At 36.1% G+C, this 27572-nt stretch overlaps 1 protein-coding gene across 2 annotated transcripts in view; it reads left to right on the plus strand.

The window, feature by feature from the left end:
* The window catches only part of XIRP2 (xin actin binding repeat containing 2), a 693081-nt gene that overhangs the window by 221489 nt on the left and 444020 nt on the right, over positions 1–27572 (plus strand). For both annotated transcript variants that reach the window (XM_045033894.1, XM_045033895.1), the window contains one exon: positions 13946–14031. The gene's annotated coding sequence lies outside the window, so the exon portion shown is untranslated. Of the gene's footprint in view, positions 1–13945; positions 14032–27572 lie in introns of those variants that run through there.

A 27572-nucleotide genomic window follows, 5' to 3' on the forward strand; every position in this document is an offset into this window, starting at 1 on the left:
TGTATTTTCATTTTGATTTGTTTCCATCTATTTTTTAATTTCTTCTCTAATTGCCTGGTTGACCCATTCATTCTTTAGTAGGGTGTTCTTTAACCTCCATGCTGTTGGAGGTTTTTCAGACTTTTTCCTGTGGTTGATTCCAAGCTTCATAGCATTGTGGTCTGATAGTATGCATGGTATGATTTCAATTCTTGTATACTTATGAAGGGCTGTTTTGTGACCCAGTATGTGATCTATCTTGGAGAATGTTCCATGTGGACTCGAGAAGAAAGTATATTCTGTTGCTTTGGGATGCAGAGTTCTAAATATATCTGTCAAGTCCATCTGATCCAATGTATCATTCAGGGCCCTTGTTTCTTTATTGACCATGTGTGTAGATGATCTATCCATTTCTGTAAGTGGAGTGTTAAAGTCCCTTGCAATTACCACATTCTTATCAATACGGTTGCTTATGTTTGTGAGTAATTGTTTTATATATTTGTGAGCTCCTGTATTTGGTGCATAGACATTTATAATTGTTAGCTCTTCCTGATGGATAGACCCTGTGATTATTATATAATGCCCTTCTTCATCTCTTGTTACAGCCTTTAATTTAAAGTCTAGTTTGTCTGATATAAGTATGGCTACTCCAGCTTTCTTTTGACTTCCAGAAGCATGATAGATAAGTCTCCATCCCCTCACATTCAATCTGAAGGTGTCCTCAGGTCTAAAATGAGTCTCTTGTAGACAGCAAATAGATGGGTCTTGTTTTTTTTTTTTATCCATTCTGATATCCTGCGTCTTTCGGTTGGAGCATTTAGTCCATTTACATTCAGTGTTATTATAAAAAGATATGGGTTTAGAGTCATTGTGATGTCTGTAGGTTTCATGCTTGTAGCAATGTCTCTGGTACTTTGTCTCACAGGATCCCCCTTAGGATCTCTTGTAGGGCTGTTTTAGTGGTGACGAATTCCTTCAGTTTTTGTTTGTTTGGGAAGACCTTTATCTCTCCTTCTATTCTAAATGACAGACTTGCTGGATAAAGGATTCTTGGCTGCATATTTTTTCTGTTCATCACATTTAAGATTTCCTGCCATTCCTTTCTGGCCTGCCAAGTTTCAGTAGATAGATCCGTCACTAGTCTTATCAGTCTCCCTTTGTATGTTAGAGTCTGTTTATCCCTAGCTGCTTTCAGAATTTTCTCTTTATCCTTGTATTTTGCCAGTTTCATTATGATATGTCATGCAGAAGATCGATTCAAGTTACATCTGAAGGGAGTTCTCTGTGCCTCTTGGATTTCAATGCCTTTTTCCTTCTCCAGATCAGGGAAGTTCTCAGCTATGATTTCTTCAAGTACACCTCAGCCCCTTTCTCTCTCTTCCTCCTCTGGAATCCCAATATGTGTATATTATTACGTTTTATCACATCACTTAGTTCTCTAATTCTCTCCATATTCCTGGATTTTTTTATCTCTCTTTTTCTCAGCTTCCTCTTTTTCCATAATTTTATCTTCTAATTCACCTATTCTCTCCTCTGCCTCTTCAATCTGAGCTATAGTCGCCTCCGTTTTATTTTGCAGCTCATTTATCACATTTTTTAGTTCCTCCTGACAGTTTCTTAGTCCCTTCATCTCTAGCAATAGATTCTCTGCTGTCCTCTATACTTTTTTCAAGCCCAGTGATTAATTTTATGACTATTATTTTAAATTCATTTTCTGTTATATTGCTTAAATCATTTTTGATCAGTTCGTTAGCTGTCGCTACCTCCTGGAGTTTCTTTTGAGGATAATTCTTCCTTTTTGTCATTTTGGATAGTCCCTGGAGTGGTGGGGAACTGCAGGGCTCTTCCCCTGTGTTGTCTGGGGTAACTTGCGTTGGTGGGCGGGGCCACATTCAGACCTGACGTCTGCCCCCAGCCCACCGCTGGGGCCACAGTCAGACTAGTGTGTACTTTATCTCCCCCTCTCCCAGGGGCAGTACTCACTGTGGAGTGGTGTGGGCCCTGTCTGGGCTACTTGCACACTGCCAGGCTTGTGCTGCTTCCATGGGATCTGGCGTATTAGCCGGGGTGGATCCGCAAGGTGCACAGGGGCGGGAGGGGCAGGCTCAGCTGGCTTTGCCTTCCACGGTCTGCTTCTGGAGGGGCCCTGTGCCACCGGGAAGGAGGCAGACCCGTCGAGGGGATGGATCCACAGAAGTACAGCATTGGGTGTTTTTTACGGTGCAAGCAAGTTCCCTGAGGGGAACTGGTTCCCTTTGGGATTTTGGCTGGGGGATGGGTGAGGGAGATGGTGCTTCCCAGCGCCTTTGTTCTTGCCAAGCTGAGCTCTGTCCTCTGGTGCTCAATAACTCTCCCTCTTGTTGTCCTTTAGCCCTTCCACTCTCTGCTCTCCGAGTAGAGCTGTTGATTTATAATATTCCAGATGTTAAGTCCCTCTGGCTGTCAGAACACCCTCCGTCCAGCCCCTCTGCTTTTGCAAGCCAGAGTCGGGGGCTCTGCCTTGCCCCGCGGGCTGCCCCTCCACCCCCCAGCTCCCTCCCGCTAGTCCGTGTAGCACACACCACCCCTCACCCCTTCCTACCCTCTTTTGTGGGCCTCTTGTCTATACTTGGCTCCGGAGAATCCGTTCTGCTAGTTTTCTGGGTTATTTAGGCCGATGGGGGTGGAATCTAAGTGATCAGTAGGACAGTGAGCCCAGCGTCCTCAAACACCGCCATCTTCCCAGTTCTCCTGAAGTGAGTAACTCTTTAGAGTGGCCTATGATTGATATTATAATTCATCTATAGATAAGCTTGGGGAAAGTAAACTTCTTAATAATATTGAATCTTTTAGTTTATGAATGTGGTATAGTTATCTATTTATTTAAATTGTCTCTAATTTCTGTCAGTAATATTTTGTGGTTTTAGACTCAGAATCTTATATATCTTTTATTAAGTCTAGTCCTGGAAATGTCGTATTTTTATGATACTATTGTAAATAGTATCATTTTAAGATTTCAGTTTCCTGGGGTACTTGAGTGGCTCAGTCAGCTAAGTGTTTGTCTCTTCATTTTGGCTCACCGTGATGTCATGGTTCATGGGATTGAGCCCTTGCCGGGTTCTGCACTGACCGTAGGGATTCTCTCCTACCCCTTCTCTCTTTGCTCTTCCCTGGCTTACTGGCATGCACACACGTGCGTTCTCTCTCTCTTTCTCTCTCTCTCCCAAAATATTAAAAAATAAAATTTCAATTTCTTAGTATAAAGAAATGTAATAAATTATTGTATTTTGGCTCCATATCCTGTCATCATGCTAATTTTACTTATTCTAGAATTTTTCTTGTAGCTTCCTTAGGACTTTCTATGTAAACAAGTTGTTCTCTCTGAATGAAGACAGCTTTATTCCTTCTTTCCCATTATTGTTGCTGTATATCACTGCCTAAAGCCCTCAGTACAATACCTAGAAGAAGTTGGAGTGGACAACCTTATGTAGATCCTGATCTTACAGAATAATCATTCAGTTTTACCACTGAGTATCATATCAGCTATAGGTTTTTTATAGCTGCCCTGTCAAATTAAGGAAATTCTCTCATTTTCCAAGTGTGCTGAGAACTTTCTTTTAATGCATGAATGTTGAATTTTGTCAGAGGATTTCTCTTTAAGTATTAAGCTGATCATGAGTTTTCCCCTTTATTCTTTTAATGTGGTAAATTACATTATTGATTTTCACTTAATTTTTCATTCCTATGAGAATTCCTAGTTGATCACAATGTATTTTCCCATCATATGGTTCTGTATTTGATTTTCTAATATTTTGCCCATATGTCTATCAGGGCTATTGGTCTGTCGTTTTCTTATAATGTCTTGATCAGATTTTGGTGTCAGGATTGTACTGGCATCATACAGTAACTTGGAAAGTATCCCCCTGTTGTCAGTTTTGTAAATGGGGTTTTGTAAGTTTGGTCCTATTTTTTCCTTAATGTCTGACAAATTTACCAATGCAAATCTCTTTTGTTGAGGTTGGGCTTTTAATTATGAATTGGATTATTTTTATTGATAGAATGCAATTTTGATGATCTATTTTATTTTGAGTCAGTTTTAATAGCTTATTTAAGTTTATTTATTTATTTTGAGAGAGAGAGAGAGCAAGTAGGGAAGAGGCAGAGAGAGAGGGGAAGAGAATCCCAAGCAGGCTCTGACACCACAGAACCCTATTCAGGGCTCAGTCCCATGAACTATGAGATCATGACCTAAGCCAAAATCAAAAGTCAGACTCTTAACCAACTGAGCCAACCAGGCACCACAATAAGGAATTATTCTTTTCATTTAAGTTTTCAAGTGTATTGGCATATGCTGTTTATAGTAATCTTTTTTAATTGTAGGTTCTAGTGATAACACCTTTTTTTATTCCTGTTATTGGTATTTTGTGTTTTTACCTTATTTCTTGATTAACCTTGCCTAACTGCTTATCAATTTTATTAATCTTTCTAGAGAACCAGATTTTTACTTCTCTTAATTCTAACATTTACTTTGTATTTATTGATTTTTCCTCATGTTTGTTATTCCTACTTTGGATGTAGCTTTTTCTTTTTAACGTAGCTTCTTAAGTAGCTTCTTTTTTTAATTTTTTTTTTTCAACGTTTATTTATTTTTGGAACAGAGAGAGACAGAGCATGAACGGGGGAGGGGCAGAGAGAGAGGGAGACACAGAATCGGAAACAGGCTCCAGGCTCTGAGCCATCAGCCCAGAGCCCGACGCGGGGCTCGAACTCACGGACCGTGAGATCGTGACCTGGCTGAAGTCGGACGCTTAACCGACTGCGCCACCCAGGCGCCCCCTTAAGTAGCTTCTTAAACTTTGATAATTTATTATAAACCTTGCCTTTCAAATATAGGTATCTAAAGTTACAAATATCTCTATAAGTTGTGCTTTAACTACATCCCATAGATTTTTCAGTCTTTGTTTTTATTTTCATTTTCTGGAGAATATTTTCTGCTTTCTGATGAACTTTTTCTTTGATCAAAGGATTATTTTTCTCAATGCTTTTATATTTTTACTTTTTATTGAAGTGCAGTTGACACAAAATGTTACATTAGTTTCAGTTGTACAACATAACGATTGGACAAGGTTATATGTTGTTGTATACTCACTACAAGCGCAATTATCATATGTAACCTTACAACACTTACAATACCATTGACAGTATTCCCAAGACTGTATCGCCATCACTTATTCATTCCATATCTGGAAGCCTATATCTCCTACTCCTCTTTACCCATTTTGCCCACTCCCCTCCCCTCTAGCAACCATCAATTTGTTCTCTGTATTTATGGGTCTCTTTGTGCTTTTTGTTTGTTTACTTATTCATTTGTTTTGTTTTTTAGTTTCCAGATACAAGTGAAATCATGTGGTATTTGTCTGACTCATTTCACTTAGCAGAATACCCTGTAGGTCCATCCATGTTGTGGCAAATGGAAAGATCTCATTTTTTTTATAGCTGAGAATAGTACATTGTGTAAATACTGTATCTTCTTTATCCTCTCGTTTTAAGTCATAACAAGGGTGAGCTATCAGTTTGTTACTGGCAAAAAATTATTACTGTTAAGGGAATGAGTTTTTGTCTGTTTTACCAAAGATCTTAAGGATCAATTAATAAATATCAATAGGAACTGGGAAGTGCCAGCCTGATGTGGGAGCAAAGTAGGGTAGGATATTAAAGGGTACAGAATAAAGGCTATATAAAAGAAAGTTTATTGATATGTGGAATTCTCCCATGATTCATTATTTATTATCCTATCAAAGACACTTGGACCCTGTCCTAATGTGTTACAGTTGAGAAGAAACGTATGCTTTGGGGCCTATGCCCACTGTCCATTCCTACCCTTTTGGGCTCATCGTAGGCCTATCACACAACATAGGGATGGGGGGCTGAGGAACAGGTTTACTGCTTTTCACAGGACCCTCTCTATCTGATTGTTGTGTTTCCTCTGTGTTGGAGGTGGATGTCTCTAGTGGACACTAAGGAACAGTACAAAATTTGCACACTTTGTGCCCACTCTCATAATTCGATCCAAAGCTTAGTTCCCCAAACATTTTTCTCTCATTTTCCAACTTACACTTCCAGGGCCTTGACCAACTAGCCAAGTCACTGAATACTTTTAGCCCAAATACGGCCCTCCATATTTCCATCCACTTCTCCCCCTATTCTAAGTCAATAATCAGGTTTATAGCTCACACTTTTGACTAACAGAGAGGATTTTTTTCTCATTGTTTTATTTCAGGGATATTTCTGACATAGATAGATTTTAGCAGCAACCTATTTTTTATTCAATATAAAGGAGGCAACCCATCATGCACAAGACCTTGGTAATTTTATTTCTTGCTCAACTGGTCATAGGAAACTCCCTAACAGGTATGACCTGAAGGAGATCTATGGATATGAAGACCAGAAAAATATGGATTTATCATTTGAGTTCCTTGGCCACTTTATTGTTGAAACTTACCTATGCACTTTGGACGTGTTTGGGTCAAATCCCCCAAAATTTCCATCATATGATTTGATTTTAAGCCCATTGGAGAAACTCTGTGAGCCAGCATAGGGCACATGTCTCAGATATCCCATCCAAGGGATGGTCAAGCTTATTTATATACCCAATTCTGTCAGTCATTGGTTAGGCATTGTTCCTACAGGGTGCTAACTTGTAGGTACTTCTGGTCTATAACACAGGCAGACAGAACAGGCCTCCAATAATCAGAAAACTCTCTGACAGTTGAAGGTTGGCCTTTGGTCTGATGTGAATGAGAAACAGTTGTTAGATAATATTTTATGTAAGTACATGATAGTGGTAGATCTTCGATTGTACTGCAGTTGGTCACAAATTTTTGGAGTAGTCTTTAAATTTTAAATATTTTAATTTTTTAAATGGGAATAGGTTATTTCGGTTCAAATTACAAATAACACAAAAAGCCCTGTAGCACAATGTTTCCAATAATGTTCCCCTCACTAGTTGCAGTCATTATTAGTTTCTTAAGTGTTTTCTGAAAGTTATTAATGAGTTTACAGACCACAACGCATTCATATACATTTCGGTGTTCTATTTTTAATCATTTTGTTCTTTGCCAATTTTATGGGAGAAAGTGGTATTTTTCATTATCTTTTTTATGAATGAGGTAGACCATTTTTTTGAGATACTTATAGACTACTTGAATTTTCTCTGCATAGGCTATGCTGATGTCTTCTGCATATTTTCTACTTTTTCTTAATCAGTTTTTTAGTTGTTAGAAGGATATTTCCTATATTAAATAGTTGTGTTGCAATGTAGGATGCTTGATTTATATATAGTTTTATTTATCCGTCTTTCTAGTCTTAACATTTTTTTTATTTCATAACTTCAAGAGATGCTCTCATGTTTTCTCCTATTGTTTTTTATTTCTCCATATTTCCTATGTAACTATTTTCTTTTGTGTAAAATATGACTATCAAATTATCCTAATACAATTTATTAAACCATGAATGTTTTGACCATGAATTTGAAATATAATCTTTATCATTTGATAGGTTTCTGAATGTAGTTTTTGCCATTTTTGAATTTAACAATCTTTTGTAATTGTACAATGCCACTTTTAAGTTTTAAAAAGTCTAAATTCCTTATTATAGATATATTAATCTTAAGCAATAACACACAGTTTGAAAGCACATAATGAAACAACAACATTCTAGTCCTCATCATCTAAAATTAAAGAAGACTTTAAAATATTAAGTGCAGACTTTTTAAAGAAAAAAGGATTGGAGCAATATACCAGATCAACTTTTTTAGAAAGTTAAGATTATTTTTAAAAAAAAGTTTTGCTATTAACATCTCATGTATAAAGCTCTTATGATTTTGTATTGTTCTAACATGCTTTTGTCTAAAAGTAAGACAAATTAACTCAAAAATTAAAGCTAAAGTTTATTGCCGTAAGGCTCCTGATTTATCTGACTTTATCTGGCTTCATTTATTTTCTGCAGCTAATAATTTAATATGATAAAATAGAAGGTAGAAACAAATTAGAATACTAACAGTTTCTTTAAATTTAAAATATGCAAGACAGGGGAAGTCACTTGGTATCATGGTTCTAAGTATGGCAGATTGTTCATTATATACCCAAAAGCCTTTTCAAACCATCTGGTCTGCTAAGACCTGAATTTTCAACAGATAGAGATGCACTCCCCCCCCCCCTTTTTTTTCCCCAGCCGTAGGGGTCACATCATGATCAGTCTAAACCTGTCAGTGTTCTCTCCAGTTTCTTTTATTTGGTCCCTGGAGGAACACTGTAATCAGAATCTGCTAGAGAGCATCTCAGATTTCCTTTTTCCAGGAGAGGAGAAGAGTGCTTGCTTGTGCCATCTCTTCTCATTTCTTTTTGTCTTGAATTAAGGTGTGATGCCTGGAGTTGTGGCAGCCAACTTGCACTCTGAGGGAAAATCCCTAAAGATCACAAAATGGTCATTATTGTCACAGAGATAACAATATTGATCTACCAAATCAATCACTATATGCACACAGAACTATAGTTTTGGGGGAAGAATCATTATGCAATTGAAAATAGCTCTAAGGTGTTCACTTGTGTTTGTTCCTGATTTGATATATTACCTTATTTAAGTATATAATACTGTTAGGCCTATTGCAAAAATATTTCAAATAGAGGATTCGAAAGTCTTCAAAAATTTGACGTCAACCCTTTTTATATGATTTTGTCAGAACACAGAACGCAGACCACCCTGTTGTTTTCAGTATTGAAGGCTCTGTGGCCTCCTATATCATGATCGCCAATGATCACTGACTTATGGTATTCATGGTCCTGTATAATCCTTTTTCCTTCATCATGGGTTGGACTTAGTGAATTCACTTGGAGAGAATAGAATGCACTAGAAGTGATGGGTTGTTATTTCTGAGCTGAGGTTACAGAAAGACTGGCATGCATCTCAGGTGATTTCTCTGACTCTCTGTGCTATACTCTGAGCTACTATATAGGAGAAAACCACTCCTTTGGTATTTCTCTCTTACCCCTCCACTACTACCTCACTCCCAACATTTCTGACACCATAAGTGTTTTTTGTTTTTTGTTTTTTTTTTTTTTTCCGGAGGAGGGGATAAGGTAGTTTCCCACACTAAGCAATCTTCTGCAGTACCACCTCAGTGTCCTACAATTCAGTTCAATTCTGACCCTTAACTGAAATTTGCACAGACCCTACAGGTTAAAGACTGTTCCACAAACTAGCCTGTACTTCCACCCACCCACTTCCTCCAACTCACTTCAGATGCCAATCTGAGTAGTAGGCCCCAGATTACCCACAACTTCTGTCTCACTTGGTTACAAATCTAAGGTCCCATGACCCCTTTCTTGGATTTGATCATTTCCTAGACTAGCCCGCAGAACTCAGTGAGAAACTTACATGTATCAGTTTATTATATAATAAACGATGTGATGAAGGATGCAGATAAATAGATATATAGGTTGAGGTCTTGAAGTTTGTCTAGTGCAGCAGCTTTGGTTCACGTGGAGTTGGGTTATAGAAGCTCCCTGAACCCCACACTATTGAGGGTATTATGAAGGTTTCATCATGTAGGCATGGTGGATTGTTAACTTCATTTCCAACCCCTCTCTCCATTCCTGAGAATGGGGAGGTGGCACTGAAAGTCCCAAACTTCTACATGGATTTGTCTTTGTGATGGTCAGGTCCCATCCAGGAGTTCGTGAAGAGCCACCTCTTCAGAACAAAAACCACTTTTATCACCCAGGAGATTCAAGGGATTTAGGAGGTTAGGGTCAGATGTCCCTATCACTAAGGTTAATTACAAAGATCTTAGGAATTCTGTGTCAGGAACTAGGGTCAAAGACTAAATGTTAGAACAAAAGACTCTCCTAGCAATTCTATTTTCAAAGGCTTTAAGAGCTTGTGTCTGAAGAACCAGGAGTCAGAACCTGTGTGTATATTTCTTATTATTTCACAGCTGCACTAAGGAATGCCCACTTAGGAATTTAAGTTTCTGGCCAATGGCCAGTAAGGATCTGAGCCCTTCCTAATACATAAAAGGCTGAGTTTGAAAGCACATCTACCCTGCTAGAGCCATAAAATGATTCCAATCCAGACAATACCTTGATTACAGCCTGGGATTTGCTTCATGTACAAAAGCAGGAAAATCATGAAAAATGTTACACAGCTGCCGCTCATTAGTGTCGTCATTCACCACTTAGTCTTCTCTTAGTCTCTCTTTCTCGTTCGGTGTGTGGTAGTGTTTCATTAGCACACATACAGATACCCTTTAGTCTCTGATTCCTTCTCATCTACATTAATTTGTCTGTTAAAATTTTGCTTGCACTAAACACAATTGTAATGAAAGTAAAATATTTTCTTCCCTTCAGTGATAGTCTTTAAATAGTTGGTGCTTATTATATTACATTCACTCACCTTTCAAAATTTTTTTCTCTCTTTCCCACTGAGAGATACACACTTAGCAATAATAAAAGCTAAGTGCAGTACAATAAAAATATGTGGAAAGGATTTCAGTTTCAGAGTAAAATGGTGGATTTACTATGAAATGTTTACATTTTATTCATCATCTTAGAACATAACTATGTTACTTTTATTAAGTTGTTTCTCAGCTATGAACTCACCCTCCAAACTTGGCATTTGGATGCCGAGGCTGGTACTCTGCCAACCACATGCTTTCTTTGCCAACTGGTTCCCCTTTAGGTTCTGTCAGCAGGGACACTGGAGTGAGTGCAGAAGATAGGAAGGGAGAGAGGGATTTCCCCTTCTTTTTGGAGTGCTGTTTTGTTGGCATTGCTCCAGCATTGCCCTTCACCTTGGGCAACCGCAGTTGGTTCTCGTTCTCAGCTTCTTTACTCTCAGAAGCAGCCTTGGCAGCAAAGCCAGCATCAACCAGCTGGCCTCCCTCCCTCAGAGTCTGGGTCCAGCTGCACAAGGGTCCTCTTTCAGGCTCCAGAGATAGTAACATTAGCCCTACAGTGTGTGCTCCTCAGAGGCTTTGGTTCTAGATCTTTGGTTCTAGTTCCTCCAAACTGCCAGCTTCTGATTATCTACCTCTTCCCTTTGGTCTCTGAGCCTTAATTATATTAGCTACTTCTTGCAACTATTACTTCTTTTCATCTCAGTATTTTTTGTCCCCTTGACTTTTTAATATCAGCTTCACTAATTCTATGTGTAACATTTTTTAAAAAAAATAACTACTTTGGTTTCCGTTTTCCTACCTTGACTTTGGTACATAATATAGTAATAGAATAATTTATTTGGGAAGAATTTCAAATCCATAATAAAGTAGGACATAAGGCCAAAATATAGGTCCCATGAAGTTTATATTATATGCTGATTATTTTGAAATGTGGTTTGGAGTACTAAATGCTGGTCTTACAACACAAGTAGATAATGACAGTCTCTTCTAAAGGAACACTTCAATAGGCATAATAAATCAGATGGCGATGAGCCAATTCCTCATGTCTTCCCTGGTTCAGAGAAGACCTCCAACCTCCATTAATCACCTCTTTCTCTGAATTTATATTTGTTTTATATGCTCTGCTCCCAAATTTCATAGTTCTCGTATATATATATATATATATATATATATATATATATATATATATATATATATATATATATAATTTATGCTATATCACTTTTTTCTTACCATAAAAGGTTGCAAGCTTCTTGTGGATAATTAATCCTTTCCTTGTCTTTTATTTATCAGTGTGCCTAGCACCACCATTTTGAAATATAACATTATTTGACAAGTAATTTTATGACAAATTTTTCCTGAATGCTCTACATATATTTATAAAGAAATATTTCTTTTTTTCTTTTCATTTTTTAAAGTATAATTTATTGTCAAATTGTTTTCCATACAACACCCAGTGCTCATCCCAACAAGTGCCCTCCTCAGTGCCCATTAGCCATTTCCCCCTCTTCCCCACCCCCATCAACCCTCAGTTTGTTCTCAGTATCCAAGAGTCTCTTATGGTTTGCCTCCCTCCCTCACTCTGTAACTTTTTTTTTCCCCTTCCAATCCCCCATGGTCTTCCGTTAAGTTTCTCAAGATCCACCTATGAATGAAAATATATGGTATCTGTCTTTCTCTGACTGACATATTTCACTTAGCATAATACCTTCCAGTTCCATCCATGTTGCTGCAAATGGCTAGATTTCATTCTTTCTCATTTCCAAGTAGTATTCCATGTGTATATAAACCATATCTTCTTTATCCATTCATCAGAAATATTTCTTTTAAAGGGGTCAGGGAAAAGGAATATGGTAATTGCATAGGTAAAAAAGGAAAGGGCTAACAAATATTGATAAGTAGATTATAATTTTTTGACTTAATTAATAAAAAGTGCTTGCCAAAATGTCACCAAAAATACATTGTTAAATATTTCCTAATTATTAAATTCAACATTTGATTAATATTTGATGAATGATAAATTTACAAATATTTGAATTACTGAAAGATTGATAATTCTGTTTAAATTTATATGTTTCAAATTTACATTAAGTAAAATGAAATAAATGCTTACTTGTCTGTATTTTATTTAACTCCACTAAAAATTAATATTTCTATTTTATATATAAGAAAATATGCTCCAGGTCACAGAGCTAGTCTACAGCAGAACTGGGAAGTCAACTCAAGCATTATAAGTTTCTCACAAGTGGGATATCTAAACCCCAGTACTTAGACAAATAAAATCTTTGTCATAATTTTTACACAAGAAAAAAATGTTTGAAAATTTACAAAGATTATTTCTAGTCTTCAGGGGTATTTCAATTTCTTGATAAAACATTCTAGTGGTTTGAGAGATCTTTGTTCATATTACACAGCTACTCCACAATTGTGACTTCTAGTCAATGATTTAACCTCCTTATGTCAGAGTATTCTCATCTGATAAATATATGTAACAATAATTTCTTCAGAGGGACTTTTTTGTTTAAAGATAAAATGAAAAACAAAATCAATTAAACACATGGATATTATTTCGATTCAAGCATGTGATACAAAGCACACTGCCAAACACATAGTTGATGCTCAAAAGCCAACACATACTTACCAAAGTGTGTATTCAGCCCTTTTTTTAAATTGAGGTATAGTTGGCATATAATATTGTATTAGCTTCAAGTGTACAACATAATGATTCAATATTTGTAAATATTGAAAAATGATCAGAATAAGTCTAGGTAACCTCTGTCACCATATACAGTTACAAATTTTTTTTCTTGTGATGAGGACTTTTAAGATACACTGTTATACCAACTTTCAAATATGCTATTAACTATAGTCACCATGCTGTACATTACATCCCCATGACTGTAGCCAATATTTTTTTTATAAGCCTACGTTGGAGTTCATTATCTCTCTACTCAAGAAAACTCTTAACCTTAATCTATTTAAGGTAGAAATGCACAAAACTCTCTACTAATTTAAATGCTTTGTAGAATCTCTGATCCTTTTGGCAGTTTTATTGTTATATACACATAATTTTTATGATTTGCAAAATGTTAGCCCTTGTTTGAAACAATGGTTTTCTCATTATACATTTGAGTGCTATCTTGAATCGTGGAAGAGCTGCAAATAGAGAACAATGTAGTGTGCATAAAAGGATGTAGATAGTCCTCACATCAACTTGCTGGCAATGGAGTGCATGCATTAATGAGAGAGTATGGGCTCTTTTATAATACCAATGTGGTTGAAATCCTACATAGACATCTCTGAATTAACTGGAAAGGATCTACAGCTTCCCAGAGATTTTAAATCCTTTGAAACATATTTTTAGCATCAATTCTAAGTTGCTGTAACAGAGATAGAGTGACTTCAATAGCATAGAATGCATTTCTTCTCACCTAATAATCTGCCTGGTCCAGGCCAGTAGGACATCTCTGCTCCATAAGGTTGTTCAGGTAACCAAGCTTCTTCCTTCTTAGTTGTTCTCTTCTCTCCTAGGTGCTTTCCCTGTCTGCAGAGTGAAAGCTAGTCGATTTCTATTTGAAGTCCACCTTCTGGGAAAGAAGAAAGAAGGTGAATGTAAGGTAAATAACTCCTTTATAACAAGGGATACAGAAGTTGTACTCATTACTTGTACTCCATTTTATTTGCAAAAACTCAGTCACATAAATACATGTAACTGTAAGGAAATTATATTTCATTTAGTCTCAGAATGGAGTCAAACATGAGAATTTTTTTAAAAAATTCTTTTGAGACCAAGAACCTGATAAAATTTCCATATGTTCTACTCCATATGTCTTAAAATACATATTTTCTCTCGTTAAGATATAGGGTTCTGTACATATAGATATATGAGTATATTTCACATATAATCAATTCATTGTTCTTGTACACTTATATGTGTATTAAGTTTGAGTATTTATCAGTTTCTTATACAAGTATGTTACATTCACCCACTGTCAGTATAGTTTTTTTTTTTTTCCTCTTTGTTATTTGATCAGTGTATGGTTTTATCTCTTTCTGGGAAACTTATTAGTGCATGCAAGTTCATAAATGTTACATCTTCTTGGTGGGTTCATTTCTTCTTTATCTCTCTTAATAGTTTGGCACAAGTAATACTGTCCTTTTATTAGTATTACCCCAAATACTTTCTGTTAGTTGGTATTTAATTTTTTCTGTTTTAAATTGTAAGTGTGGTCACCATCTACTGAAAGCAGAGGTAGGGCTTTCTTGCCTAGAAAGATGTGATTGTGACTTTTCCTACTTAACATGGATGATTTTGTTGCTAAAGTTTTAGCTCATTCTTTATGTCTTCACTGGCCTTTCCCAGTTAATATTAAGTTCAAAACTGGTTTCAGGTATGTCTTAATGATTAATAGTAACACTTTATCCTTAAAGTTTTCTCTAAGGATAAAAACTTTTTTTAAATAAAAAGATAGCTATAATTATATCTGGAATAGCCAGGTCTGCAGATTAAGTATCTGCAAAGATTTGTAACATTTTATATGCCAAGAATATTTTAAAGTCTTTGGCAAAGTTGATTCTGTCAGAGATTAACCATTGCCCAACCACCCACTTTTTAAATAAGCCCTTGAAAGAAACTCCTAACTGTAGAGAACAATCTGAGGGTTTCTGGAGGGGAGGTGGGCAGGGGGATGGGTTAAATGGGTGATGGGCATTAAGGAGGACATTTGTGATGAGCACTGGGTAGTATATGTAAGTGATGAATCACTAAATTCTATTCCTTAAACTAATACTATGTTCTATGTTAAATAACTAGAATTTAAATAAAAATCTGAAACTTTAAAAAAAGATTAAAAATAAAAATATATTTTTTGCTATTTGCAAAAAAATTTAAATTAAAAATAATAAATAAGTCCTTGAAGTCTGTATTTCATTTCCCTCAGTCCCCTGAAATTGCTCTAAAGCAGACAACCATCTAATTGCCAACTGACAGAATTTTACTTGGAGCTGGAAGCAACTTGTGGACATTTCTGTCCTCTATCTCAGTAGGTGAGGAAACTGCCATTCAGGAGTATGGGTAGTTCATCCTGTTTGCATCTCTAGCTCCTCTTTAAATCAAACTATTTTGTGGCTTTGATAAAACAGCATTATCCTGATAATTTTCTTGACTCTTAGTGCCATGATTCTTTCTCATTTTCCAGGTCCTCTATTCTGAGTCCAAAACTTAGACAAAGATAGAGCTTTAGTTCTCCTTTCTTTGTACATTTTCTTCCTTAGTTACCTGTTTATCTCCATTGTCTTAACTGTCATTTTCAGAGTAGTAGCAACCTCTAGCCATAGCTTCCCTCCAAATTATTCTTGAATTCTAGCCACTGACCCAACATTTCCAGTGGCACTGACACTCCATGAAATCAACATCTCCTTGTCCTTTCTTCCCTTTATTTCATTACTCATGAAGATCTATTAATTCTTCTCTAGAAATATAAACTTTTAAAAGGCATGTGTACTTTAAATAAACATGAATATTAAGGACTAAATATCAACTGCAATAAATGTTTCTGAAAAGAAGATATTTCAACCTCTTTATAAAATACTGGCTTTGGTCATGGTTTAATAAATGTACATTTTTACTTTTTGATATCTAATACATAGATTGAAGTCATTGGGAGTAAGTTCTCAAATTACCCACTTTCCTTTCCATTTAAAATTTTCCTCTTTACCTTGTGTCTGCTTTCTCCACAATATCTGTGTTCTGTGGTGTTCACTAACAATAAAACTAATAGAAGAGCAGAAGGTGACTGTGTCCTTAATGAGCTGGCTATTAGCTTTTTAAGAACATATTTTGATCTACCCTTATAACATCTGGATATAAATTTGTAATTTATTTAGAACCTTGCATTTATGTGTGTTATGTCCCCTGTTTGAAGGTGAGAACATATGCTTATGAGTTTTACTCATTTGTTAGTGGTATTTAACATATAAAAGCATTTTGCAATATCCAAGCAGTATTACCAGTATGTCAAAAAGCTTTAAACGTTGTTTAATATTTTTTTGAGGTAGCTATCCCACCTACTTTCTTTTCCCATATTGCCTATTAAATATACCGGCCATCTGGATTCCTACTTGCTGTTCAAGAATTCATTTAAACAAAATCTCACAATTTAGTTGGTTAATAATCCTTTTAGTATCACGATGCTGAAGAAATAAATTCACTGGCTAACCTTGTAGAAAAGTAGGCTGTGTATAAAATTTATCCATTGGCCACTTAGGCCCTAGATGTTATCAGAAAACAATTTAAGTGTCTATGCAAGTATGTAGATATATACTTATTATGAGGGAATGTAGTTACAGACATGAAATATAGTATGTCATGAGAAGCACAGTTAAAATAAGAAAAAATATTATATAAATTACTGATGTAAATAAAGCATTCAGAGAACTTTAGGATATTCAGAATTATGCTGCCAAGACATCTAAATGAATGAAAGTCATAAATTGGATGCTTTAAAATAAAATGTATAAATCTTCTCGCTTGCAAATTTGGATTAGGAAATATATAAATTATCACAGGTGTGTTAACGTGGGCTTAGCTTTGATTATAAATCAAACCCAAACTGAATGCATTTGTAATTTGGGCCCTGCTACCAAAAAGCCGTATGACTTTTATGGGTCTGTTTTCTTCCTCACTCAGAAATGAGAGGATGGGTTGAATCAGAGTTGAGAGGAAAAAAAAAATCTGTTTCTCTTGCATGTGAATCCAGATGTTTCTGTGCAGAAACCATCAGTCTGTTATATACTTACCTTAGCTGATATTTCTTTTTTCTTTCAATGTATGAAGTTTATTGTCAAATTGGTTTCCATACAACACCCAGTGCTCATCCCAAAAGGTGCCCTCTTCAATATCCATCACGCTCAACCCTCATCAACCCTCAGTTCTCAGTTTTTAAGAGTCTCTTATGCTTTGGCTCTCTCCCACTCTAACCTCCTTTTTTTTTTTTCCTTCCCCTCCCCCATGGGTTTCTGTTATGTTTCTCAGGATCCACATAAGAGTGAACACATATGGTATCTGTCTTTCTCTGTATGGCTTATTTCACTTAGCGTAACACTCTCCGGTTCCATCCATGTTGCTACAAAAGGCCATATCTCATTCTTTCTCATTGCCACGTAGTACTCCATTGTGTATATAAACCACAATTTCTTTATCCATTCATCAGTTGATGGACATTTAGGCTCTTTCCATCATTTGGCTATTGTTGAGAGTGCTGCTATAAACATTGGGGTACAAGTGCCCCTATGCATCAGCACTCCTGTATCCCTTGGGTAAATTCCTAGCAGTGCTATTGCTGGGTCATAGGGTAGGTCTATGTTTAATTTTTTGAGGAACCTCCACACTGTTTTCCAGAGTGGCTGCACCAGTTTGCATTCCCACCAACAGCGCAAGAGGGTTCCCGTTTCTCCACATCCTCTCCAGCATTCATGGTCTCCTGACTTGTTCATTTTGGCCACTCTGACTGGTGTGAGTGATATCTGAGTGTGGTTTTGATTTGTATTTCCCTGATGACATATGGGACAAAGGGCTGGTATCCAAAATCTATAAAGAGCTCACCAAACTCCACACCCAAAAAAACAAATAACCCAGTGAAGAAATGGGCAGAAAACATGAATAGACACTTCTCTAAAGAAGACATCTGGATGGCCAACAGGCACATGAAAAGATGCTCAACGTCGCTCCTTAGCTGATACTTCTACAGAGATTTGAGTTTGATTCTTTTAGGTAGATTATTTCAATGGTCTCTTTCTAACTTTAATTCTATTTTAAATGTCATATTCAAGTCAATGTGACTAAATTAGATGCATCAAGAAACATACGTAGAAGAAACAAGATTATGGTTGCATGAAACTTGACACATTTGTTCTAGCTATATTACTAAAAATACACACCAGGCCCACCTCACCCCCGCCGACCCCCCCCACCTCCCGCCCAACATTATGGTCATGATGGTGGTTTTCCCTGTACATTTCTAGATTGATTGTTCTTAACCTGGGCTTTAGATGTTGTATATGGAAAACTCTAGCTAATGTAAATGTCCCTTTATCCTTGAATAGAAATAATCAGTGACTTTGCATAGCAAGAGAATGTTAGTGGAGAGGTGGAGGACTTTTGGCAGATAAGTGATTCATCCATTAACAGTATGTCATTGGTGCCATTCTCAGACATATGCTCTCTGGAATTTGGTCACTTGCAGACATTTCAAGGGGAAGCTGTTCGCAGAGTTGTCCTTTTGATATACAGTAGTTCCAGGATGTCCTGCATGTATTATCACATGACTTAATCAAAGTCTGTAAGTTTCAGTAGGCGAAAAGTAAATCCATACATTGTGACTTTGGTGTCACTTTGATAAATATGGTTAGCTGTGACAGTCATTCTATTCTTTGGGGACTAAATGTAGGTACCAAAATACAAGAATATAATTAATATCCTCATTATTAATCATTGCATGGCACCCATAATTTATTCTGACTCACCAAATTTATTTAAGGTGCCTATCAAAATGTAAGCTTTGGACATATTTTGATGTATGTACAACATTTTCAAGCTTCTGAATCACTTGTTGAACTGAAAACAGGCTTTCTCATACATCATTTTCCTTCTGTAACTATAATTTTCTAAAATATATATTTTTTGCTTTCCGTACTAGTAACATTTGTAAAATAGATCTTAGTCATCGTGAAGATAAAAGAAAATCTTTATGTATGTGGCGAAAGTGGAACCTTCTTACACTTTTGGTGGGAATGTAAACTGGTGCAGCCAGTCTGGAAAACAGTATGGAGTTTCCTCAAAAAGTTAAAATTAGAACTACCCTATGATCTAGCAATCATGCTGCTAGGTATTTACCCAAAAAATACAGAAAGGGGTGCATGCACCTCAATGTTTAAAGCAACATCATCTACAATAGCCAAATTTTGGAAACAGCCCAAGCGTCCATCGGTTGATGAGCAGATAAAGAAGATGTGGTGTATATACACAACAGAATATTACTCAGCCATAAAAAGAACAAAATCTTGCCATTCTCAATGACATGGATGGAGCTAGAGAGTATGATGCTATGTGAAATAAGCCAGAGAAAGACAACTACCATATGATTTCACTCATGTGTGGAATTTAAGAAACAAAACAAATGTGCAATGGAAAGAAATAGAGAGAGAGAGGCAAACCAGGAATCAGACTCTTAACTATGGAGAGCAAACTGATGATCACCAGAAGGGACATGGGTGGGGAAAATGGGTGAAATAAGTGATGGGGATTAAGGAGTACACTTGTTGTGATGAGCACCGGGTATTGTATGGAAATGTTGAATCACTATATTGCACACTAGAATCTAATACTGCACTATACATTAACTGGGTTTAAATAAAAGCTTAAAACAACAACAACAAAAACCTCTACCTTAGTTTTCCTTTGTTCGTAAAGAGTGCCCCGTTTTGCAAAGTGGTTTTACCTAGTTGATCTATATTGCCTGATATTTACATTAGCCTAAGCAGTGAACTGATAGGGTTGCCTGAGTGACTCATTTGGTTGAGCATCCAACTCTTGATTTCAGCTCAGATCATGACCACACAGTTTGTGAGATGGAGCCCTTGTTGGGTCTGGGCTGGTGGCATGGAGCCTACTTGGGATTCTTTGTCTGTTTCTGTCCTCTCTCTTTCTCTACCCTTCTCTTGCTCACTCTCTCAAAAATAAATAAGTGAGGGGCGCCTGGGTGGCGCAGTCGGTTAAGCGTCCGACTTCAGCCAGGTCACGATCTCGCGGTCCGTGAGTTCGAGCCCCGCGTTGGGCTCTGGGCTGATGGCTCGGAGCCTGGAGCCTGTTTCCGATTCTGTGTCTCCGTCTCTCTCTGCCCCTCCCCCGTTCATGCTCTGTCTCTCTCTGTCGCAAAAATAAATAAACGTTGAAAAAAAAAATGAATAAGTGAAACTTAAAAAAAAAAGTAGTTAACTGAGATGCTCCCATTTATAAGTGAAGATACAGTGCTCAGAAAGAATAAGCCACTCAGAGGTCATCAGATCCTGAGTGGCGGAGCATCCTTTCCTAATGTCCATCCCAACATTCTTTCTGTCATGCAGCATTGGCTCCTCCAGCAAAGCATGTCAGTGAGCCCCTCACATAAAATAGCCAGTACAGAGTGACTGGCTCTCAAACTTTAGTGTGCATTGACATCACTTAGAGGGCTTGTTAAAAATGCATCATTAGTCTCTAAAGATAGTGACTTGTTCTTAGTCTCTAAAGATAGTGACTTGAATAGGAACTAGAATTGGCATTTTAAATAAATACTTCTGGGTATTCTGTGACAAGTAGAGAGAAAATCACACTGTGTGGAATTCTGATTTAGAAAAGTGTATCCCAAGTCCTTAGTTTACAAAGTAGACTAGAACCTATAGAACCTATGGTATTTGAGCATATTAGAGACACTTAAATTGGGCAAGTTTGGTGCCTGTGGGTCTAGAATTTCATATGTAAAACACAAACTGATGTAGATAACAAAGAGCTCATGCTATCTATTGATTACACGATTTCATGCCCTCCAGTAGTGAAGGCAGCATTGTTGTATGCAGCATATTCTTGAGTGCCTAAAATTAAAAAGAACTTATTTGAGTCATAATTTCTTCTTGTTCCGTTTTACTCTCCACTCCCTTCCCATTCTACTGTGAATAAGCAGGTGGCATGAAGGAGGTTTATGGTAGGATTTAAAATGAAAACCAATTAGACAAGTAATTAAAAAATGGGAATTGACAACATGTCTTGATGTGCCTGATGTGTAAAATAGAAATTATTCCAGGGAAATTTTATTTTGTTACTTAAAAAATTATGAATCAAGGGGAAGCATAGAGTGTTGGCTTTCACTGACTGCCTTATCACCATTGCTTTATCAGCTGTGTCCTGAGCTAAAGCCAAGAAGGGAAATATAAAGTACATTTATCTAGAGAAAGAACTGCTACTACTGGAAAATGACCAAAAAATATCTCCATTCAATAGGAAATATTAATCTTTATTCCTTTGCTTGTAGTAAGTGAAGAAATGGGCTCCACAATGTCCTTTTTTTTTTCTAAATTAAGAAGAGCCCAAAGTTAATAAGTGTTAAAAAAAAAAAAAATAGAGGATGTTCAGAGTTTCACTTGCAACATGACAGATTGAGGTGCTCCACAGACCTGCTCACCAATGAAATGGACCTAAAAAATAATAAGAAGGAAAAAAAATTAAATGACTTAGAACCTCTGGAAATGATTTTTAAGAGCATAAACACACCCACACATAAAACAGTAGATTCAAGAGAATCTACTTAAACTCACCATTTTCTATGATAAGCCTATGTAGATATTTACCTTGATAATTTACCACAAAATTACTGGGAAAACAGAGCCCTCATAATGGCTATGGTTTCCAGGAGATGAAAGCCAGTATAGCCATAGTCTTCTAGTAATAATCTGATAGTACAAAGGAATAATAAAAATTTCAACTATCAATATCATGTACTGCTTTGGCATAGTGTTAAATTATAATTTTGCCTCTCATGTATGTTTCTCTAGTCTCTTAATTCAACCTATGAACCAGCTATATCAGGGCCTAAACATTAAATACTGTTCTCATTTTTCAAAGATTAAATAGAACAGTGTCTAAGGTCTACTAGGCCCTTTAATATTTATTAAACATTATTCTGCGAGTTCTATAAAATACCTCTTTATTTCTCACATGTCTAGCTGGGCACTATATAAATCAGACTTCTGAAGTATAGGTAAATTTTTATGAGAAATATTGAGGCTACACTTGAGAGTCAGGGGTATGGGTTCAAAGCATGATCATCTGTTTCTCACCCAGAGATTGGCCTCAAACCTAACTCAGGTAGGGTCCTCACTTTATTATTTATTTTTGTTGTGCCTGGGGCATGCTTATTAGCTAATTGAGTTTTGCTATGTGTTATTCTCATATATTCTCAGTAATAGAATCATAATATGATCCACAAATTATGTAAGTATATGCAAATATTTATTTGTATATAGCTGATGTTCTGTCCTCTATTCATCTAAATCTCTGAAAGAGCTTTCTAAGGGCAACTTCTCTTAAAAGGAAGAAATACAGTTCTGACAGATTTTCAAAGTTTTTGTTTTAAAATTTGACTCAAATTGGTCCCAAAATTTTAAGTAATAAGTACCTATATTCCAAAAATTTCAAGTTAACAAGAAATATAATTTTATTCTTTTCTATAACTCAATTCCTATCTCAAATATCTTTCTCAGTTGGGGATCAAAAACATGCTTTAAATCAATTTGAAGTATCTTCTTACCCACAGTTTATTATTTATATAATGTTAGGTATTCCTGGTGGCTGAGGGAGCTGTTTTCCTTTCCCAGTGAGGTAAATTAACCTAATGTCATATGTATAGGGGTGGGAAATGAGGATAAAACAGGGATATTTTTCAAGATAGCATATTTTCCACAAAAATACACATAGAGGGGGACCTGGGTGACTCAAATGGCTGAACGACCAACTCTTGATTTTGGCTCAGGTCATGATCCCAGGGTCTTGGGATGCAGATCCCAGGGTCTGCATCAGGCTCTGCACTGAGCGTGGAGTCTGCTTGGGATTCTCTCTCTGTCTCCCTCCCTCCTTCCCTCTCTCCCTCCCTCTCTCTCTCTCTCTCTGCCCCCCCCCCCGCTCATGTGCTCTCTCTCTGTCTCTAAAATAAAATTAAAGAGAAGAATACATATAGAAATGATCATCCATTTTTTACTTGAAAGAAGTAGATTTCATCAAGCCAGTGTTCCTGCTGTAAAAGTAAAAAAGTCTAGGTATATCACAAAAATACTTTTTAAAAATATGAGTGTTGTGGGAAAAATGATGATCTCTAATTCTGAAAGAGTCTTTCTGAGGTGAGCAGATGATTGCTGGCCATTTTCTACCCTGTGGCTATTTGTCAGATCTGGGTATAGACTAAAGTTTGTGCTTCAAGAGACTACTGGAAATAAGGAGAGACCTGTGAGATTTGGGAGTTAAATGGAGCTCGCATGGCAGTTGGAAATTTGGAGTCCCCAGATCAGAGCCAGATTCTTCCTTGGGACATCACGGGGCCCTGTACTCAGAGCTCCTTAATTGCAGAGCCCTATTTCTCATTGTTTCCTGGTGCTTAAGAAACAAAGTCCCATTTGAAAGAGTTTCCTACCTCAGATAGGGACTTAATTTGTCCTTCAAGACAGAAGAGCAGACTTACCAGACTTCAGGTTTCAGGAGAAGGTGTGATTGCAATCAGAATCACAGGGTTCTCCTTTTGCACTGCTGGTGGGAATGCAAAATGGTGCAGTCACTCTGGAAAACAGTATGGAGGGTCCTCAAAAAATTACAAAATAGAGCTACCCTATGACCCAGTAATTACACTAAGTATTTATCCAAAGGATACAGGAGTGCTGATTCGAAGGGGTACATGCACCCAGTGTTTATAGCAGCACTATTGACAATAGTCAAAGTATGGAAAGAGCCCAAATGTCCACCGACTGATGAATGGATAAAGAAGATGTGATGTGTACACACATACACACACACACACACACACACACACACACACACACATACACACACAATGTATTATTACTCAGCGATCAAAAAGAATGAAATCTTGCCATTTGCAAAAACATGGATGGAACTAGTGTGTATTATGCTACTAAGTGAAATAAGTCCGAATAAGACAAATATCACATGATTTCACTCATCTGGAATTTAAGATAATACAAAATAGATAAACATAAGGGAAGGAAAGCAAAAATAATATAAAAACAGAGGGAGACAAACCATAAGAGACTTAAATACAGAGAACAAACTGAGGGTTGCTGGCAGGATGATGGGTGGAGAGATGGACTAAATGGGCAAGGGGCATTAAGGAGGACACTTGTTGGGATTAGCACTGGGTGTTATATGTAAGTGATGAATCATTAAATTCTATTCCTGAAATCATAAACAAAAAAATCACAGGGTTCTTGTTGAAATTGGCAAGTTTAGCCTAAAATTTATCTGGAATTTTAGGTTGGAAATAAGGGGACATTTATCATGGAATACTTTTATACAGAAATATATGTAGAATAGCTAAGACAATCTTGAAGGAGGAGGGAGAGAAGGGAGAGAAAAAGAAAGGAGATAGAGGACTTGCCCTGCTAAATTGCAAGACTTCCTATAAAATTGCATTAATTTAAAATGATATTGGTGTAAGCAGAATAAAACAAGAGAGTCTAAAAGGGGACTTCCATACACACAGCTACACAGAGGTTTAGTGACTCAATTCAGTGTAGAAGGAATGCTCTTTTTATTAACGGTAAAAAGACCCCTGAAGTGTCAAGTGAGTATCTACCTAGAAAACAATAAACATTAATCCTTTCCTCACACTATACAAAAATTGATTTGAGTAGATCAACTACTATTTGAAAGATAATAACATTCTAAAAAACAGAGAGGTGTGGTTGGCTGGCTCAGTCAGTAGAGCACATGACTCTTGATCTCAGCGCCGTGAGTTCAAGCCCCGCATTTGGTATGGAGCCTACTTAAATAAAAGGAAAAGAAAACTTAAGAAAATGTCTTCATAACCTTGAGAAAAGAAGGTATATATCTTTTTATCATACAGTGTTACAGTTTCAGGTGTACATTGTAGTGATTCAACAATTCTACACATTACTCAGTGCTCATTAGGATAAATGTACTTTTAATCCCCTTATGTATGGTGTTAGAAAGTGGTCCAGTTTCATTCTTTTGCTTGTAGATGTCCAGTTTTCTCAACACCATTTGTAGAAGAGACTTTTTCCATTGCATATTCTTGCCTCCTTTGTAGTAGATTAATTGATTATATAATTATAAGTTTATTTCTGGACTCTTTATTCTGTGTCATTGATCTATGTGTCTGTTTTTGTGTCAGTACCATACTGTTTTGATACTGCAGCTTTATATATATCTTGAAATCTGGGATTGAGACCTCCAGATTTGTTATTCTTTTTCAAGATTGCTTTGACTCTTTTGGATGTTTTGTGGTTCCATACAAATTTTAGTATTATTTATTCGAGTTCTGTGAAAATGCATTGGTATTTTGATAGGGATTGCATTAATTCCATAGATTGCTTTGGGTAATATGGACATTTTAACAATATTTGTTCTCCCAATCCATGAACAAATCCATGTATGTGTGTTTTCTTCAGTTTCTTTAATCAACATTTCAGTTTTTAGCATATAGATTTTCCACCTCCTTGGTTAAGTTTATTCCTAGGTCTTTTATTATTTTTGGTACAGTTGAAAATGGGATTGTTCTCTTAATTTCTATTTCTGATACTTAATTATTAGTGTATAGAAATGCAGATTTCTGCACATTGATTTTGTATCTTGCTACTTTACTGAGTTCATTTATCAGTTCCAGTATGTATGTATGTATGTATGTATGTATATATATATATATATATATATATATATATATATATATATATATATATATATATAAATTTGGTGAAATCCTTTGGGTTTTCCATATATATAGTATCATATCATCTACAAACAGTGAAAGTTTTCCTTCTTTCTTACCAGTGAGAGTGCCTTTGCTTGTCTGATTGATGTTGCTGGGACTTCCAGTATTATGTTGAATAAAAGTGGTGAGAGTGGACATCCTTGTCTTATTACTGATCTTAGGGGAAAAGCCCTCAGTTTTTCACCATTAAGTAAGATGTTAGCTGTGGGTTTTTCATATTTGGCCTTTATTATGTTGAAAGAAGTTATTTCTTAAACAGGATAGAAAAAAACACTGGTCATAAAATAAAAATAAATTAGTGTACCTCATTAAAATTATGAGACTCTTTTCATCAAAAGACAACATTTTGAGTAAAGAGATCAGCTATAGATAGGGGAAAATAGTCACAATACACATATCTGACAAAGAATCTTATCCAAAATATATAAAAATCTATAACATGTATATATTACATACAATATACAAATAAATATATTTATATATACAAACTATATAAGTATATATACACAAAAGTATACACACAATATATTTTAAGAATATACATACAACATATAAAAAATTCTATACTGAATGAAGGTGTTTAAAGGTACAAACCTCCATTTATTATATAAGAAGTGGGGATATAATGTACAAATGACAATTTTCTAACAGTTAACACTGCTGTATGGTATATTTAAAAGTTGCTAAGAGGGTAGATTCTAAAAATCTTCATCACAGGGGAAAGAAAAATTTTTTTGGCATCTATATGAGTTAATAGACATTAAACTTACAGTGGTATCCATTTTGCAATATATATATAAGTCAAGTTACTGTGTTATACGCTTATCCAATACTGTTTGTCAATTATATCTCAATGAAAGTGAAAGAAAGAAAAAAAGAACTACAGATTAATAAGAAAAAGCCAATTAAAACAATGAGGAAAGACCCCAAACAGAAAGACTAAAATGAAAAGCATAGACAAGTTATTTACTATTGTCTGTATTTTTCACTTTAGCCTTTCTTTTGTGCTTGACCTGGGAGCAGAGTCCAGAGTCCCTCCTCAGGGACCTCCATGGTGCCTTTTCCTCCTCCTCCCCTTGCTTCAGATAGGGGATTTAGTTTATACTCTCCACATGATAATCGTTTTTTTAGTGTGTGTGGTTCTTCCAAATCTTTTGTCTAGGATTTGAGTGCTTTTAATTGTTCTAGAATTTAAAAATTCAAAACTAAGCCTTTATTTCTTTGCTTTGTCTTCTATCTTTTTACTAGACAAAAGAAATGGCCTGGTTTTCTGAATGGAATGAAAGCCATAACATATGAAAATTATATATGTGTTTTTAAAGTATGTGTCCTAATATATAAATATTAAAGAGTTTATCTATTTTGTCTACATAAATTGACCATTCACAGGAGTGCCTGGCTGGCTCAGGCAGTAGAGCATGCAACTCTCAATCTCAGGGTTGTGAGTTCAAGCCTCACATTGTGCATGGAGCTTACTTAAAAATCAATACATAAAATATAAACTAAATAAATAAGTAAAACATGACTTAAAAATCCATTCACAAAGAAGCTTTTATTTTTGAATTTCAAATGAAATGCCTCTGTGATCCTGCATCAAATGATTCTCCAATGTA

The sequence above is a fragment of the Felis catus genome, chromosome C1, assembly GCF_018350175.1.
Source record: "Felis catus isolate Fca126 chromosome C1, F.catus_Fca126_mat1.0, whole genome shotgun sequence".
NCBI classification, from domain to species: domain Eukaryota; kingdom Metazoa; phylum Chordata; class Mammalia; order Carnivora; family Felidae; genus Felis; species Felis catus.